Source organism: Rattus rattus, chromosome 6 (genome assembly GCF_011064425.1).
Source record: "Rattus rattus isolate New Zealand chromosome 6, Rrattus_CSIRO_v1, whole genome shotgun sequence".
Lineage (NCBI taxonomy): Eukaryota > Metazoa > Chordata > Mammalia > Rodentia > Muridae > Rattus > Rattus rattus.
Genome location: NC_046159.1, coordinates 8598042 through 8616091, shown reverse-complemented (window position 1 = coordinate 8616091; position 18050 = coordinate 8598042). Strand labels below are relative to the sequence as shown.

The 18050-nt window shown below is 42.4% G+C and overlaps 1 pseudogene; it reads right to left on the bottom strand.

The window, feature by feature from the left end:
* LOC116903713 overlaps window positions 1-6179 on the bottom strand; it is a 154178-nt pseudogene extending 147999 nt beyond the window's left edge.
* Between the last annotated feature and the right edge of the window lie 11871 nt (window positions 6180-18050).

Sequence of the window (18050 nt, the reverse complement as noted above, 5' to 3'; positions counted from 1 at the left end):
CCAAATTTATGTCCTTTATAAAAACTAACCCATCAAGACCAATTTTTCCCCTACTAAATATTCTTGGATAAGTGGCCTTCCCTGGGGCATGGTCAGCTGGTCGAGTCAGCTCACACTCAGAGAAAAGTATCCTTACCTTTTCTAGTGCTAATTGTAAATATTGGAACAGCTAGAGATGGGGGATTTGGTGCCCAACTCCCTTCTTGTGCCTGCTCTCACAACCACTGTGAGGTCTTATGAGCAGCTTCCCCATTGTGTCCAGAAGACACTGTTTCCTCCTCTATTTTTCTGTGGCTCTTATATTCCTTCTACCCTGTCTTCTATCATGATCCCGTGTTGTGGGGGAAAATATCCATATGTTCCCTATACGCAACACGTTAATGGTATGTTCCATATAGAATTTAGCAATGCACGTTCTCTTACTTTCTGTGGCTAGCTGTGGATCTCCGTGGCAATCCTCATCTATCTTAGATAGAAGCTTCTCCAATGAGGGTTGAGAGAGAATCAGTTTATGGCTATAGCAATGTCCTTAGGAGTCCCTTTAATGTCTGTTGAGCAGATGGTAGGATTTTTCCCCCTAGGGTCTATATAACCTGTCTAGTCATAGTTCTTGATCCAATAATGGCTCCAGGTATAGGTTTGTCTCATGGAGTGGGGCCTAAGTGTAATCAGAAAGTGCTGGTTGCCTGCATCACATTTGTGCCATTACTGCCATGTGGCCACGGCCCCCAGGGCAGCCATTATTGTAGCTCACAGTGATCAGAGCTGGACAAGACTGATGGTTCCTTTACTCCATCAGTTTGTCTGCAGGATACACAAGCAAACACAATTTAGTTGCTGGGGCAAATTGGTTTTATTTTTGATCCCTTTTGGTTATTTTTAGTGTCTTGAAGGCCAAACAGACATAACTAGATGTATGTGTTCAACATTTCAGGGCCTATTGAAATCATTGGTTCAGCATCTGTGCAAGCCAAAGTCTAGGCATGTGCAGTAGCTGGAACATCTACAGTTTCCTCGTATAGCAAAATAGATGCTCTTCAAAGGAAGTCTGCTCATAACTTACCCTTTAGTTCTTCAAATGGTAAAAAAGTAAAGAACTGATAATTCTGGACAGAACGCTTTATTTCTAGTGTGACAAAGTTTTTCATCATTGACCATAACTTAATCCCAAACTCAATCAGCATATGATTGAGAAGTCTTAATTTTCTATCAAGATGCTGATCAAATGACTTTAGGTTTCTCCCAAGCTGGAAACTAATCAAAAAGCGTTAAACATAGTTACAGGGAGATGCTAGCTCTCAGGCCGAAGACGGCTACAAAAGACTGCTAGCTTTGTGGTATCCTACTCATGTCTTCTGGGCTGTCTGAAGACTGGTTCTGCAGACTGGTTCTGCAGCAATTGCTCTACAATGGGACAGAGTAAGATGTGGGGATCTGAGACGGAGGGCTTCTAGGATGACGGTTGGGTCTGGTAAACTGAGGGAGAGAAAGTAGGCCTACTGGGTCAGGGAGAGCTGGGGTCAGGGCACTGCACATACACAGTTGAGAGGAGTGGAGACAATGGAGATCCCACTGTGTGGAGAGAACTGAAGATTACTATTTAAGAGTGGACATGAAGTTTTGTTTCAGAAGCTCAAGCAGAAACGTAGAGTTGGAAGTAATGAGACATTCACATTATTTAAGTTAAACCCCAAAATGACCCCCTCCCCACATCCACACCTACTGTGTGGCGATTAGATTACTTCCATGGTAGTTAATGAGCACCCGAGTATCTCAAGTGTGAAAATAGAAGCAGCTGTTCCAAAAGCATCCAGGAATAATACGCAGAGGGAAGTCTTGAGTCCCAGGTGCAAAGCTCCCATGACTCCTTAGCTTCTTGGTTCTCCAGATTCTTTAGGCATTTCTGAAGCAGAGGGTATTGGGTTGCCCTCCCCATTCAGCAACACACACAAGCACCCCGAGGTTAATGAATGTAAAAAAAAAAACCCAACAGCCTGAATTCTGAACTACGCAAGGTCAAAACACATACAACGGATGCTGGAAGGTTTTAGTATTTAAATTTCAATTTTCTCAGATGTGGAGAGAATACAGAAGCTTGCTGGCAAATGATTGCACTTGCAATGTAATACTTAATAGAATTTAGTAGAAATTGTAAACCATGGGAAAAGAAGTGAAACTGAAAGATGTCAGAATACGCATGAATTTTAATGAAACATTATTAGCATACGCATAAAATTTGAATGTTAAATATGGCAAATTGATTGAGCCGAGACCAGCTTCCAAAGGCAGAAAACATTACACACACACTCTCTCTCCCTTTTTCAGTTGGCATCTGTTATGGGGTAGTAATTCTGAGAAAAAGAGAGAGAGAGAGAGGCTGAGTTTGTAATCGTTTGAATGAAGAAAGTAAGCCCTCTGGGAATCAAGGAGAGGGGTTGGGAAGGTTGGCTCCAACGTGGTGGGCATGCATGGATTTTTGGTACTTCTGCTGATAAGAAAGTCAAGCTATTTCCTGTAACAAGCTGGGGTAGCCAGGGTGCGGGAGTGCAGATGAATCACCTACATAGCAAAGGACACACGGAAAGCCAGAAGGCTGAGAACCATCCAATTCAAGGACAGGGACATTAGTTCAGAGCTAGAATGATTGTTGGTACCCTATCTCTTTTTCTTCTTGCTATGACAGAATGTACGACAGGAGCAGTTTAAGGAAGAAAGGATATTTTTTTGGGGGGCTCTTGGTTTGAAGGGATACTGTCAATCGGGGCTGGGGCAAGCCATGTGGCAGAGTTGACTCTTAGTCAGTGACTGAGTGGGGTGTGTGAGTGTGACACACACAAGGTGTGTCACACCTTGGTTGGACCAGGAAGCTCAACTGGCTTTGTTTCTATTCCTTTTATTCAGTGAGGATCCCCAGCACATGGGATGGGTCATCTATATTCCTCCCCCCTGGTTAGTCTATTCAGAAATTGCTTCACACATGTACACATAAGGATGCCTCATTAATTACCCGGTTACTTATTAATCCAACCAAGCAAGCACAAGGCCCTGGGCTCCATCCCTGTACTACATAATAATAATAATAACAAACAACAGAAACAATTGTCATAAGATAATAAAATAATACAAGAGAAGGAAATTAAAGTGCTGTATCCCAAAGAATGTTGAAGGGGAGGTCCCTGCTGAAATAGCATTAGGGAAAACTGGCGAAGCACCACTGGCCATAGCCAAATTAGAAGGACATGTTGGCAGCTAGACTTCCTCAAATCTAAGCTGCATGACATGGTCTTTCTGGACACCGACGACAGAATTATTGGAAAACCTGTGAGTCTTCAGTCTCTTTATCATCTGATGAGGGTCAGAGGCCCCAGAAGAAAGGAAGCAGGGACCCCTCGGTTAGTTGATGGTCTGTTGTCAGCTTCTATGTGATGTGCCTGCTTGTGTGTGTGCATATGTGCATGTATGTGTGCATTTAGTGAGTTTGTGTTGAGTGTAAACATTATTTGAGCATTATGTGTCATGGTAAAATATTGTTTGGGGGTTTCTATCCAACCTTAGATCATTTAGTTCCCAAATAAGAGACACAAAGCCTTTATATTTATAATAAGCCTTAAAGCATCAGATCCGTGCAGATATCATCCGTCTATGCTAATTTCTCTATCTCCCTATCAGTAACTCTGAGATATCACTTGCCATGTTCTTCCTGGGCTGTTCCTACTCTAAGAAGCCGGCCCTCGTGACTATGAGTTCAGGCTTCACCTGCACCATCGTGTCTCCTTCCTTCCTCCTCTCTCCTCTTGTGGTCTCTGTCTCAGACCCCAAGCCTTTGAACCAAATTTGTTGACCGATCAGGATAAGTTGGAGGATAAGGTAACATAGCATCTCTTGGTGTATTTGAGGATCTTCTCATCAGGGGCAAACAGGTCTTGGGGGCCAATATTTAGCATTATAATATGTAGCAACAGACCAAACCCCACAGCTATGGCTGATGATATGAATTGTGGTCTGGCTTCTCCACCTAATTCCTTATCTCCTCTCTTCTCCTCTCCTCCCCTTTCCTCCCCTCCCCTCTCCTCTCTCCTCCCCTCCTCTCTCTCCCCTCCTCTCTCCTCTCTCCCCCTTCCCTCTACTACTTTCTCCTCCCCTCCCTCTCCTTTCCTCCCTCTCCTCTCTTCTCCTCCTTCCCCTCCTTCCCCTCCCCTCCCCTCTTGTCTTCTTGTCTCCTCGTCCCCTGCCCTCCTCTCCCCTCCTCTCTCTTCCTCTCCCTCCCCTCCCCTCTTGTCTTCTTGTCTCCTCGTCCCCTGCCCTCCTCTCTCCTCATCTTTTCTCCTTTCCTTTCCTTTCTTGAGACAGGGTCTCACGTATCACGTGCTGGCCTCCAGCTCCACCTCATTGTGGAAGAGAATATGGCCTTATGCTCAAGCTCATTAGTGCCCAATGGGATGTGACAAAGCGCTTGCAATGTGTGGTCAGAGTTTCTTCCTGGTAAGTTGGTTTTAATATGCATTTATGTGGTTCCTATGCTATATAAGCCATTCTTTATGACGCCTCTGCTGAACCCAGCGGAGTGTCCCCAGAGAGCATGCTATTCAGAAGACAGGAAGGGGCTCTGTCATGGATTGTTGCAGTTAGAGTGAGCAGCACTGGAGCAGCAGAGTGAAGTGGGGAGAGGGAGATTTATTCACAGGACTTTGAGCCTGGGATCAAGTCCTTCTGGGGCTTGGGAATCTCAGTAGGGAGGCAGTCTCTGCTGTTGGGCAAAGTTTCCTGAATAACAGGATTTGTATAAAATATAAGGGGACGGGAGATGCCAAATTCTACCAACTAACAGAACGCTCATCACTTAGCTTGCTCACTTAAATATTGCAGGTCAGGCTGACTGGTGATGGCTGTTTCTCACCCTGAGGAGTTAGGACTCTCTTCGGCAGCTGGGCCCAGGAATGGTTTGTGTTTGGTTTGCTCCGGGTTTCCTTCCTTTGTCTTTGCCGGAGCTGTGTTTATTCTCGTTTGTACACTGTTGCTTTCCCTTCCAAGTGGGCTGGTTGAGAACAGAGCCTTCCTCTACCCAGGATGCATTTCATTGTTCACGTAGAGAACCCAGGCCTGCAGTTCCTTAAAGGCCCATTTTCCAGGGGTTTTGACAGCTCTCTTACTAACTCTATCACACAGACGCACACATTCCCTTCTGGAAGGCTGTCACAGACTGGTTCTCTTTATGGCTTATGTCCCAGAGAGGAAGTTACTGGGCAAAGACATGGACAGCTCCTGTCCTACCTTTAACAATCAATAGTTCCATGAATAAAATAAACACCTGGCTTAGAACATTTTGCACTGTGTAAGCCTCTTAGTGGGAATTACTTCCAACTCAAATAGAAAACAATAAAAGAAGTAGGAAACAGCATGACTCGAGCTCGTGATAATACTAAACTTTACACTGGCGAAGTGTTTGTGGTCTGTCGCTTGGATTGTACAGTTACATGACTCAATCCTCTGATAATAACCACAAAACATGTCTGAGGTTTTCACGTCTCACAGGAAACTCCTGCTCTGTTGTTTTGTCCACATGTTACTGCAACGTCATATACAAACAGTGAGAGACTTGGATATTAAATTTGTGGTTAACTCACACTGAAATAAGAGTACTTCTGTGTCCCCCAACCCTCACCCAGGCATAAGACACGTCCATCAGTTCCTTCCCACTTAAAAACACCCTCTCATCGGACACCAGGAATCCACCGACTTTATCTAATCTAGTATTTTACTTAAGTGGACGTGTAGACCGTATCCTGTTTTGTGTCTGGATGTTCTTCCCCACAGTGATGTTTTGAGCTTCGTCTGCTGCACGTAGCTTTGGTCTGTTTCTTCTCATTGCTTAAATGTATACCAAACCATACACCCGTTTATTTATCTGTTCTGATGCTGGACAAGGAGCAGTTCCTAGTTTATGTCTATCATGAGGAAAACTACAGTAAACACTCATCCGCAGCGATATTCAGAGGACGTGCAGTTTCATTTCTCTTAAATAAATATCTAGTCTGGAGACTGTTGTCCTGGACAAAGTGGGCAGCACTAACGTATTATTCTTCACCAGCAGTAGGTGAGGGTCCAACCTGTTCCACTTCCCCATAAGTGTGAGCACCCACTCCTCCAATTTCAGCCACTTCAGTGTGGAATGTCGTCATTACGACTTTAATTGGCCTTTTTATTTTTTGGTAGCCAATGGTGCTGAAGTCTATTTTACGTGATCGTTGGACATTTTATTTTTTCATTTTATTTTTAATGTACATATGGTTGTTCTGCCTTCATGGAAGTGCCCGAAGTGGTCAGAAGTGGGTGTTGGATCCCCTGAGACTAGACTTACAGATAGTTGTGAGCTACCCATGTGGGTGCTATGACCCAAATGTAGATGGTATTCTGGAGTAACAGCCAATGCTCCAAACCTCTGAGCTGTCTGTCCACACATCACGTTTCTTCTTTAGTGAAACGTTTCATGTCTATTTTTAATTAAGTTGTCTAGTTGTTTTGTTAGTCAAACTTTTATAATTCTGATTTCAAACCTTTGGGCTTTGTATGTATTATAACTATTTTTCTCAGCCTGTTTTGCTTAAGGTGTTTTATTGTGTGTGTGTGTGTGTGTGTGGGTTGTAGTAGTACTAGTGTTGTGTGTGAGTGTGAGAAGGGACATGTCTGTGCAAGGTGGTCAGAGGACATCCTCTGATCCCTGATGTTGGTCCTCTCCTTCCTTGTTTAAGACAGGGTCTCTCTTGTTCATTACTAAGATGGCCCATATACGTCTGTGGATTCTTCCCTCTCCAAGTGCCATCCCCCACTAGTGACACTACAGAAGCATATGCTACTGTGTCTAGTTTTTAATGTACCTTCTGGGCCAGGAATTTGGGTTTCCACATTATGTGATAAGCACTTTACCCCCTGACCCTATGGAGAGTTTCTTTAAAACCTGAAAACGAAATATTAATTGGGATGGATAAGTTGTCTCATGTTTTTTCTTTGATGAACAGTCATTTCTTACTGTGTCTGGTTTTGATTTTCCTTATACTGCTGGTGACGAACACTAGGCCCTATGTAAGCAAGGTAAGAGCTCTACTAATAAGCCAGATCCCAGCCTGCAACAGGATTTGCTTAACTGAAAAAAATCTTTCTTAGTCCAAAGCCTAATAATTTTTTCCTTCTGGAAGTTTTTAAAGTTCAGCTTTTATATTTGAGTTTGTGAACTATTTTGAAATAACTATTGGAAATGATCAAATGATGTCATTCTTTACATTGTATGCACACACGCCCACACACTCCCACACACTGGATTACGGAATGCTTTAAAGACAGTGTTGGAGTAAAATAATAGCAAATGTAGTCTTGATTATCAATTGATGTAGGAGAGCCCAGCCCACCATGAGTGGCACCATACCCTGAGCAGGTATTTCTGAGCTATATAAGAAGGCTACCTAATTTCTCCATGGTTTCTGCTGCACTTCCTTGATTTAAGTTCCTTGGTCAGAGTTAAACTGTGTCTCTGCCTTCAGGTTCTGCCTTGAGTGCTTACCTTGTCTTCCCTCGGTGACAGGCAATGACCTGGAAATGTAGGATGAAATCAACTGTTTCTTCCTTTGAAAAAAGAAATGATAGACAAACTCAATGGCCATGCACTCATACAGGTATGCACGATTAAATATAAGGTTTATGTCTCAGATCCTCAATAAAATGTCATTGTAGAGAAGCATTTAAAAAAAAAACAAAATAATTTCTTAAAATACCCAGGAGACATCACGAACAAATAAGGGCAACAGAAGTAGAAGACACAAGGCAAGACCTAAGCTTTTCAATCTAGGCATTTTTCTTTCAGTTGAGGAGTCCATCTCTCTGCCTTGTTGATATAGTTCACCATTAATTGCCCTTGTCTGTCTGGAGGTCCACACATTTCAGTTGTCAGAAGCTTTCTTTTGTGATTGTAATAAAGTGAAACATTTATTGTTCACATCTCATGGTGTACATGTGGCAGTGGGGGCGGGGACAAGTCGCAGGTGTTGATTTTCTCACCTGCTGTGTAGACTATGGGGAATGGATTCAGGTCATCAGGCTTAGCTGCAAGCTCCTTCACCCAGTGAACCATCATGCTGCCCCATATTATTATTAAAATATATTATTTCCCAAATGATGACCTCCCTACTGATGTTTTCATGGAACTTTTTACTATAAGTGCCATGGTGTACTTCCCAAAGTCATCACCACCCTCCTAAAACACACACACTCTTCATTTTCTCTCTTCTATCACCCATATTTGCCTATGTATGACTTTTTTTGCCTGAGAAATATGTTCGTTTTTCTAGACATCTAGTAGGCTCTCAAAAGTGATTGCTCAAAAACTGAGTAACAGATTATTTTTACTCACAAACAGATTAACTGTCCAATGGTGGCAATGGTTATAATGGTTATAAACAACATTAAAGTATTACTTTATCCATAATATAGCGAGAACACAAACCACAGAGGTACAGGGATCAAGTAGACTGCCCTGGAGGAACAACAAAAGAGAGGGGTTGAACCCAATTCTTTTGTGTTTTTGTTGCTTCTTTGAGACACGGTCTGTGTACTCAGGCTGTCCTTGAATTCCATATGTAGCTAAGGATGGTTTTGACTCCTGATTTTCTGGTACCCACCTCCCAAGTGTTAGGATAATAGCATTCATCTATAGCCATACCATTGATTGAGCAGAAGAAATCTAAGGTAAATGCATGAGTTTATCAGGTAAAGCATAAGATATTCTTCAGAAGGAAGAATCACAAAGACCGTGTTATATTCTGGGACAAATTACTAATATGTCAGGACTTAGGGTGAGGGTGATAATTATAAAGATGGGCTGACTGTGCCCTCCGACCCCTGTGTGTGTGTGTGTGTGTGTGTGTGTGTGTGTGTGTGTGTGATTTGTGTGGTTGTGTGGGCACACAGGTGGAGGTCAGAGGATAACATTGGGAGTCAGTCCTCACCTCCCACCTTGTTTGAGACAAGGTCTGTCATCCATTGCTCTTGCGTACACCAGGCTGGTTGATCCATGAACTTATGGGGATTCTCCTGCCTCACCTCCCATCTTCCTGTAGAAGCATAGGCAGGGCAGACTCATGAGTTATCAAGTCATACATAGGGATCTGAGCTTAGGTCTTCAGGATTTCACATCAAATACTTACCCACTGAGCCATCTCACCAGCCGAGAAGGCATACACAAGTCACAGCTGGTACTCCTTTGATTATGGTTTCTGAGTTCTGAGAGATAATTCTGTCAGGACCCTGGAAGCACTGTATTAACACGGGTAGGAGGTTTACATTTTGAAATGATATCCCCAATAGTGGAGACTAGATTGGGTTTCAGTCCTATACAGGGAAACCAGTTAGGAAAATATTTCATATTATAGACGTATGCAGTCAAGTTCAGGGTGAAACCTGATGCAGGTCTATTTAAGAGATAACGTCAACTTGATTGGTGTTCAATAGCCAGTGGGAGCCACGAGAAAAGGATACCACAAAGATTCCTTTAGTTTTATGGATTGTGGACTTGGTTAAATGGTGGTAACATGACAAGGAAAAGTAGAAACAGAAACAAGGCAAGAAGGTCTCACATTCTCTGCAGGACCTTTGGCTGTGAAGCTCTCTCTGTATCCTTTAAGAGTGTGGTGGGTTTGAATAGGAATTGTCACTCACAAGCTCGTGTATTTGAGACACTTCATTTCCTGTTGGTAGGGCAGTTTGAGGTGGTTATGGAAGATTTAGGTGGTGATGAAAATGTGTCACTGGGGATGGCCTTTGGGAGTATATAGTCTCTCTACATTTGCTTGTGGCTTTCTCTGCTCCCTGCCTTACCTACCTGCTGCCATGCTTCCTTAGTGTTATAGACTCTCTGGAACCATGAACCAAAATAAACTTTTTCCATGAGTTGCTTTTGGTCATGGTGCTTTATCATAGCAACAGAAAGTAGCTGATACAGAAAGCTAGTGAACTTCCTCAGGAGTATGAGGGTGAGATAACTATTTTCTAAAAATTGATCACTTGTTTTGAAATAAACTTTGTTCTGCTTAAAGGTGATGCTCAAATACTATTTCTTTTCTGTTTATTCTATTTCCTTTTGTAAAAAGATAATGCTTCTTAGTTTTAGTGCCAAATTATAGTTCATATATATTATATATAATATATGTGTGTGTATGTATGTGTGTGTGTGTGTGTGTGTGAGAGAGAGAGAGAGAGAGAGAGAGAAAGAGAGAGAGATTTTCAATACTTCTAAAATATTCAAAATATTTTAGTTTCACAATAAAATATTGGGAAGAGGATTTGTTTTGTTTTGGTTTTTTTGTTTTTTGTTTTTTTGTTTTTTTGTTTCCTGTAGATCTTGTTTTCTGAGTGAGTGGTAAAAACAGGAAACTTAACCACAAAATTTTTATAAGCCAATATTATGATTTAATGGAGTTTAATGAGGAAGAGAGACACTTTAAAAATTGGGCACAGTCATTAGTTATTTAATCTAAATCTCCTTGTTTATTGCTCAAATCCAATAAATGAGACACAAAAGCAACGTTGACTGAACAACAGGGTATTGTCTTTCCAAGTGATGCAGCTGAAGTTTGTCACTGTTACCCACTGGCTCTCTGTCAGGAATGCTGATCTTTTATGGATCTGGAGCCCGCAGCTTTTAGTGACGCAGTTTGAGCATACACAATAAAGCTGTGCTAACCCCAAGAAATCAATCGCCCAGAAGTAGCTCCTGGTTGGCAGACAGCAGAGAGGCTCTAAGATTGTTGCCAACACCCAGTCACCTAACTCCGGGGTGCCTAGTTGTTGACTGATGTTGTCATTTGAACTGTATTGTTCTTAGGGACCAGGGGTTAAGGAGTTGTGGGAGGACACAGTGTGCCAAACAGATTGTTAGAAGTAAATAAGATGGATGGGGGCTAGGTAAGGAACTCATGACAGGGGTAATAGAGTCATGGAATTGTATCCGTTGAGACACCATTTATAGTGAGGGTATCCATTCCAGGAGCAGTAGTTTAGTAAAGTCACCAATGTGCCTCACAGTCGTCATCTATCCTCATGCCAGAATGTTTTCTCTCATCATGGAGCTACCTCATGATCCTGCTGTTGTGGGAAGCAACTCCCGGAAGCCCTGTAGGCCGCATCTCGTGCCCCTTCTCTTCTCATTTCTCTCTTTCCACTCGGCATACAGTCCTGCTGCCCTTTAGAAAAAGGGACAGAGAGCTTTGACAGAGACAACTGGGATGATGAATGGAATTTAATTTATGCAAGTCCTGTGAGTCAATCACCACCGTCACAGTCCTTCCTCTTCCTTCGCCTTGACTGACTCAACTCCCAGGAGGAAGCTGGGCACTTAAGGTTATGGAAGCAGCACACTGATGTTCAAATATTAATCACAAGAATGGCCATGAGAAAATTCAAAATGGAAGGGGAATACTGGGGAGAAGGAGCTGCCTAGAAAGGGATTTGGAGATCTAATTTAGCATTAGAGGTTTGCTCCCAAAGGTGATTTAGAAATGGGTTTGAGGCATGCTCAGAGTGCTAGGGTACCATTGATTGGCTTTTAGCCCCATATTGATCTCAGCCTCTCCCTGCTACTCAATATAGCCATCTAAAATTATGTTATTCCATCATAGAATAATAAGTATCTTCTCTTTATTAAAAGCTAGCCAATTATGGCGATGACCTACATTCTCCTCTCACTGACAGAGCACACTCACCTTGAAAGCTGCTTACTAGCTAGAAAGACTGGAGTGAGAGCATGCTCTGCGAGTCACAGCACCCAACTGTGAGCACTAAAGAATTCCTGAATGACCAGGCAAGTCTACAGACTTCATATAAGATTTAAAAAAAAAAAAACTCCTAAAAACTATTCTATTCACAGTAATAAAAAATATTCTCAGGGTGAGACAAAGCCTTCCTTCCATAGATGACAAAGAAATGAGCAAATGGCTTTATTTGGAAGTGCAAAGCTTGATTCTGTGTGTCATGTTGGGCCCGTTAATTATGCTTGTAATTTGTGTCATCGATGAGTCATCAGCTCCATGAGTTATAAATATATAGCAATTCCATTCTTCCTTAAGTAATTGGTTATGAGGGTAGGTGAACAGCATCGTCATTTTAGAAGTCATGTGGCCATTTTCTTTGACATCCCAAGGGAATAGTAGCTTTGAAGCACTACATTTGTTCTTGAAGCCACTGTCCCAATTTGGTATTGAAAGTTGTCCCAAGTATTTTGTTCACACGGAGTCATTTTGCTTGTTTATATAGAGTGATTTCTCTTCCTCAGGACAATGCAGGAAAATGAGTATAGTGTAGATGTTTGTTTATGAGCCTCAGTGGTAGTATTTCACTGAAAAAATTAGACTGTTTTCTATGCAAGGACCAGAAATGTGGGCTATTCCCTCATTGATTTTTTATTTATTTTGTTATCTTAAAAAAAATCAATCATGTGTGCATGCATGTGTGTGTGTGTGTGTGTGTGTGTGTGTGTGTGTGTGTGTGTGTGCGTGTGTGTGTGTGTGTGTGCGTGTGTGTGTGTGTGGTTTATAAATCAGTTTCTCCTGTTACCCTGCGAGTCTTGGGAATTAAGTTTGGGTTACTAGGCTTGGCAGCAAACACCTTTACTCCCTGAGCCATCTTCCTGGCTCTTCTCACTCCTTTACTACATTGAAAATGAATTCTTCATACAATATATTAGGGTCAAAGTTTCTCCTTCTCCACCTTCTCCAGACTCATCCCACATCTTCTCCCATCCAACTCATTGCTTTTTTTGCACCTTCTCTTTAGAAAAGAAATAGAAAAACAAAACAAAATAGAACAAACAAAACACGTAGAATTAAAAAAGAAATCAAAGATAAAGCCCCTCTCTCTGTCTCTCTGTCTCTCTGTCTCTCTGTGTCTCTGTCTCTCTCTCTCTCTCTCTCTCTCTCTCTCTCTCTCTCTCTCTCATGAGTTTTTCCCTATTTGGTTTTTCCCTAGGTCCATGGCCTAGATAGTCTTAGGTTCTTGGCATGCTGAATAGTGTCAGGGCTGGGTTCGTCTCATGGGTGTGCTTAAATCTAACCAGATAGAACTTGGTTACTCCTTCAATGTTTGTGCCACTACCATGCCAGTGTATCATGCATGCAGACGGGTCATCTCTCTTATCACCCCTTAATCTCTCTCTCTCTCTCTCTCTCTCTCTCTCTCTCTCCCCGAGAACTTATATAAACACAATATTGAGAACCATAACATGCAAGCAAAGAAACAGTAGTGTAAAAAATGCCCAACTAAAGCAGTATGAGACAATAAACCTCCAAACCTCCACTGAATCTGTTTTGTGTTGGCTGCTTACTGTTGGGCATGGGGCCTACCCTTAAATGTGGTTTATATTCCCAGTGAGACTGTGCTAGAGAAAGCTAGCTTTTCCTTTCCAAATAGTTGCGAATTGGAGATTAATTTCTTGGTCAGGAATGGGAGCTTGAGTCCAGTTCTCCTCTTAATGCTGCTTCCCCATCTAGCTTGGGCCTGTGGAGGCCCCGTGCATGCTGCCACAGGGCGTGCGAGTTTGTCTATGTGCTAGCCCTGCTATGTTTAGAGGGCCTTGTTTCCGTGGGGCCATCCGTCTCCTCTCACTCTTACAATCTCTTTCCATCTCCTTTTTGAATAGTTTCCCGAGCCCCAAGGGGAGAGGATTGATGGAGACATCCCATTTAAGGCTGGGTGTACAAGGTCTCTAACTCATGATGACTGGCTGTGGGTCTCTACTGTAGGAGGAAGCTTCTCTGTTGATGGCTGAGCAAGGTACTCATCCTCACGACAGAAATATGTCACTAGGAGCCATTTTACTGCTATGTACTCTTAAAAGAACAATAGTAATTGGTTTTTCCCTAGGTCCGTGGCCTAGATAGTCTCAGGTTCTTGGTAATCTGAATAGTGCCAGGGCTGGGTTCATCTCATGGGTGTGCTTAAATCTAACAGATAGAACTTGATTACTCCTACGACGTTTGTGTTACTACCATACCAGTGTATCATGTATGCAGACGGGTCCTCTCTCTTATCACTCCTTAATCCTCACACTTAGCAGCTCATCTTTCTTCCTTCTTTCCCTTTCCCTCTTCCTCATCTTCCTCCCAGTCTTCTTTTTGTCTTTTCCTTCCTCATTCTACAGACCAGGATGGCCTGGAACTTGTAGATCTCTTCTGCCTCAGACTCCTGAGTGCTGGGATTCCATCTTGTTTCCCGATGTGGTTCTTATTACCTGCTTACAGCCCCATTTTCTCCCATCTGATCCATTCCTTATCTCTCTATGTGTGCCTTGTCTCTGAGTCTCCAGAACTTCCTGTCTCTCTGCCCTGAAGTCCCACCCCTCTACTTCCTACTCCAGGTCTGGCTAACAGCTCTTTATTATACAAAATCCATATTCCAGCCTGAACCATTCAGCAGCAAGACAACAATCTATCTATCTATCTATCTATCTATCTATCTATCTATCTATCTATCTATCTATCTATCTATCTCTATCTCTCTATCTATCTCTATCTCTATCTATCTCTCTATCTCTCTATATCTATCTATCTATCTATCTATCTATCTATCTATCTATCTATCTATCTATCTATCTATCTATCTATCATCTCTTAGGGATGTCTTTAGGCACCAAGAGCCACCTGATCTTCATCTTCTGGGCATTCGAGGAAGGAGAAGTATTTACATATAGAAAAATGGTGATGGACTGTAGACATGCCAATACCAAAATACTGCCCTTACAGAATTAATAATTGAAAATACAGGACACACCTTTAAACAATGTAAGGGAAGTACATCCCAGTAGTTGTACTTCTAAACCTTTAGGTAGCTGATAGTGAATAAAGATTTGGGCAAATCTCAGATGTTCATGAAATGGGACCAGCGAAGAACAGCCCAGTACTGAGTTGAGGTGTGCTCACACAGAGTTTCACCATCCCCGCCTTCTGGATGCTTACCTGTGCAAAGCCGCAGTTCTACCATTATTCACACAACCCTGACAGCCAAGTTCCCAGTTGGCCCAATCACCATCTACATCTGCATTTGGGGGTCCAGCACTTTGGTGTGATGTGTACTCATCATGGCAACTCTAATTTAGAAGAAATGTTAGAATCCAATCAGCAAATCATTTGAAAGAGTTTCTCATCAGGCAGACCACGAAAAAAAAAAACAAAAAAACAAAACAAAAAAAACACTTCGATGTTCTTCTTCATCAAAACAAAACACAATCAAACTCAAGATAAATGTTCCAACTGATGCATTAGACACCATACATCATACTTTTGTACGCTGTATCCTGAGATTCACCATAAATAAGTCTTGGTTTTATTTCAAGATACTGCCTTTTTTCAAGGTAAGAAGGGCCTGTGAAAATAGACTTTGAAATGTAACAGTGATGTAATGGTCAGTGACCCCTGGCACATATATAGCAGAGGACTGCCTTGTCTGGCCTCAGTGGCAGAGGATGCACCTAATGCTGTAGAGACTTGATGCACTAGGGAAGGGGCATGAGGAGGGGAGGGGGGATGGGATGAAGAACTCTTAGAAGTGGGATTAGGAAAGTGGCAACATTTGGAATGTAAATAAACAGTACAATTAAAAATAAAAATAAAATAAAAAAGACAGAAGAAAAGATTTTTGGACCTTTATATCACAAAGAGATGACCAACATTGGAAAAGACAAGTGGAACTTTCCCTGGTTTGACTGCTGTTACATGTACACACATACTAAAACATCACAAGGTGTCCTATGCATTCTATGTCATGTATTAATTTAGATATTTAAAAGCGAATTTGCTACTAGGCATGCGAATGACTGGTGCTTGTGTTTGCACACCAAAATTATTCATCCGTGTAAATAATTGTTTTAAATTACATAGTAATAACCCTGGGAATATATGCTAAGTAGATGTTCAATAATTCTTATAAAATTAAAAACGTTTAAATGTTCGCTTTTAAAATCTCATTGACCTTTCAATTCTATTCTTTCTTGGAATGTGAGAATTTCTAATTTTCAGTACTTTAAAAACAACAAACTTATATTTGCACATGTTTCTGTGCTAATTTCTCTCATAAAATAATTATCTTTTTTTTCCCATTTTCTTTTTGTAATGAAGACTGAACCGGTGGCCTTGCGCACGCCAGACAAACGGCACACAGATACCTCCTCCACCCAGGGATCACCGTTTCTATAAAACCTTAGTCCATTGTTTTTGTGTCTTTGTGTGTTTGCACACATACATGCACTTGCAGTATCGAGGGAGGGCATAGGATCCCCGGCTGTGGAGCCACAGTTGGTGGTGAGCTACCCAACATAGATGCTGGGAACCAAACTCAGGACCTCAGCAGGAACAGCCAGGGCTCTCAACTGCTGGGACCCTCTTGGATTATTTTTAGGTTCATTAAACTTAAATAATTTATTCTCTGGCTCATTAGTGAGGTCCTCGAATGGCATCCTGGCACTCCCACGTCGTAGATAATCTATTTTCACACAGAACCTAGGCCTGTTTACAGCCCCGTGTCACTGATTCTCCACTTTCTTCAGACCTAGTTGACAGTCAGGCTTTCCCACGAAAGGCAGCATCTTGACGTTCATCTTTAGCGTATTCTGGTGAGTTTTTTCTTTAGCTGCTCCCTGTCTGTGATCCTCCCCTGTGGATTAATATGCAATCCCTTTTGCTTCCATATACAACTGCTGGCACCGAGGAGACAGGTCACCCAACTGCCATGGATTGAAGTTATAGAAAACTTATGGCTTCCTGTCTTGACTGGTCTGCAATGCAGATCCATGGTCACCTTCTAATGGTCTCTGGACACCTCCGCCTATTGCGTGCTAGCATCCCACTTCTCAAATCCTCTATTGCTCCATTTCTGGTTCCCACTCCAAAACTCCACCCGTGAAAAATAACTTAGCCTCTTACCCTAAAAGAAAATGACGCTCCAAACTTGTAATTTTTCCCATGTAAAAACAGAGAAAACACTCTTTCCCCTCCCTGTCCTCCTTGGGCTGAGCATCTGTTTGGCAGTGTTGGGGGGTGGGTCGTAGAGGACCTTTTCCTTTCCCGTGTCTGCTGGTTATAGGGGCGCCTGCACTGTCTGCTCATCGTCTACAACTTGGTGGGCTGTTGTCATTGTCTTGGGAAATCCCTCTGCTGCAGATGTGGTACCCATGGGCGAAGCTGGGTGTGCTTTCATCTTGTCCCAACCAACTAGCAGGAATGTAGGAGGGTGACTGGAAAGTCCCCCTGCTTGGACCTGCCATTCTCAAGCTGGGTGGCTCAGAAAGCTCACTGGAAGGGTTTAACGCACACAGTGCTTCCACGTGGGGCCCAGTCTCTTCTGGAGATTTGGAGGCTCCACACTGACTGTGCCAGTCTATACAGATTTGGTTTCCAAAGGAAGTCCTACTCTATCCTTCTGGTTTTCTGCTAACCTCTGGGATCAGGGACTTAGGACCAGTGTCTCCCCCTGGTGTTTTCAGCGTTTTGCCAGGGGAGAGAACCATTGTCAATGGACAGGCAACCCTATCTTGGGGTATGATAGGTTGTCAACTGCTCAAGACTGTAGCCGGAAAACACTGCTTAGTCTGACATAGACACAGCTGGAGGTTAGCGTGTCTGACTCTTGTCGTTCCTCAGTCTAGAGACTTTTTCTCATCTTCAGGAGCAGAAGTTCTGAAGTCCACCATGAAGTGAAATTGAAGGTTAAATTCTCATACTCTTCAACACTTTGAAAATTGTTAGGGTTGAAAATTTCAGAATAACTTTCTGGAAGCTGATGTGGGAGATTTACGTCCCTGTGATTTCTACCTACAGAGCTTGAGGAAAAATTCAGTTTAGAGAAAAGAAAGTGACGGTAGGTTTGTGGCCTGAGGTTCCTTCCTGTTGTCCTCTTCTAGAAGAGTCCCTATCACATTCACAAACAAACAAACAGACAAACAAACAAATAATAATAATAAAAATCCAGACCCCAAGTTTTGGAATTCTCTTCGAAACATTTTCACCTTGAAAGAAAAG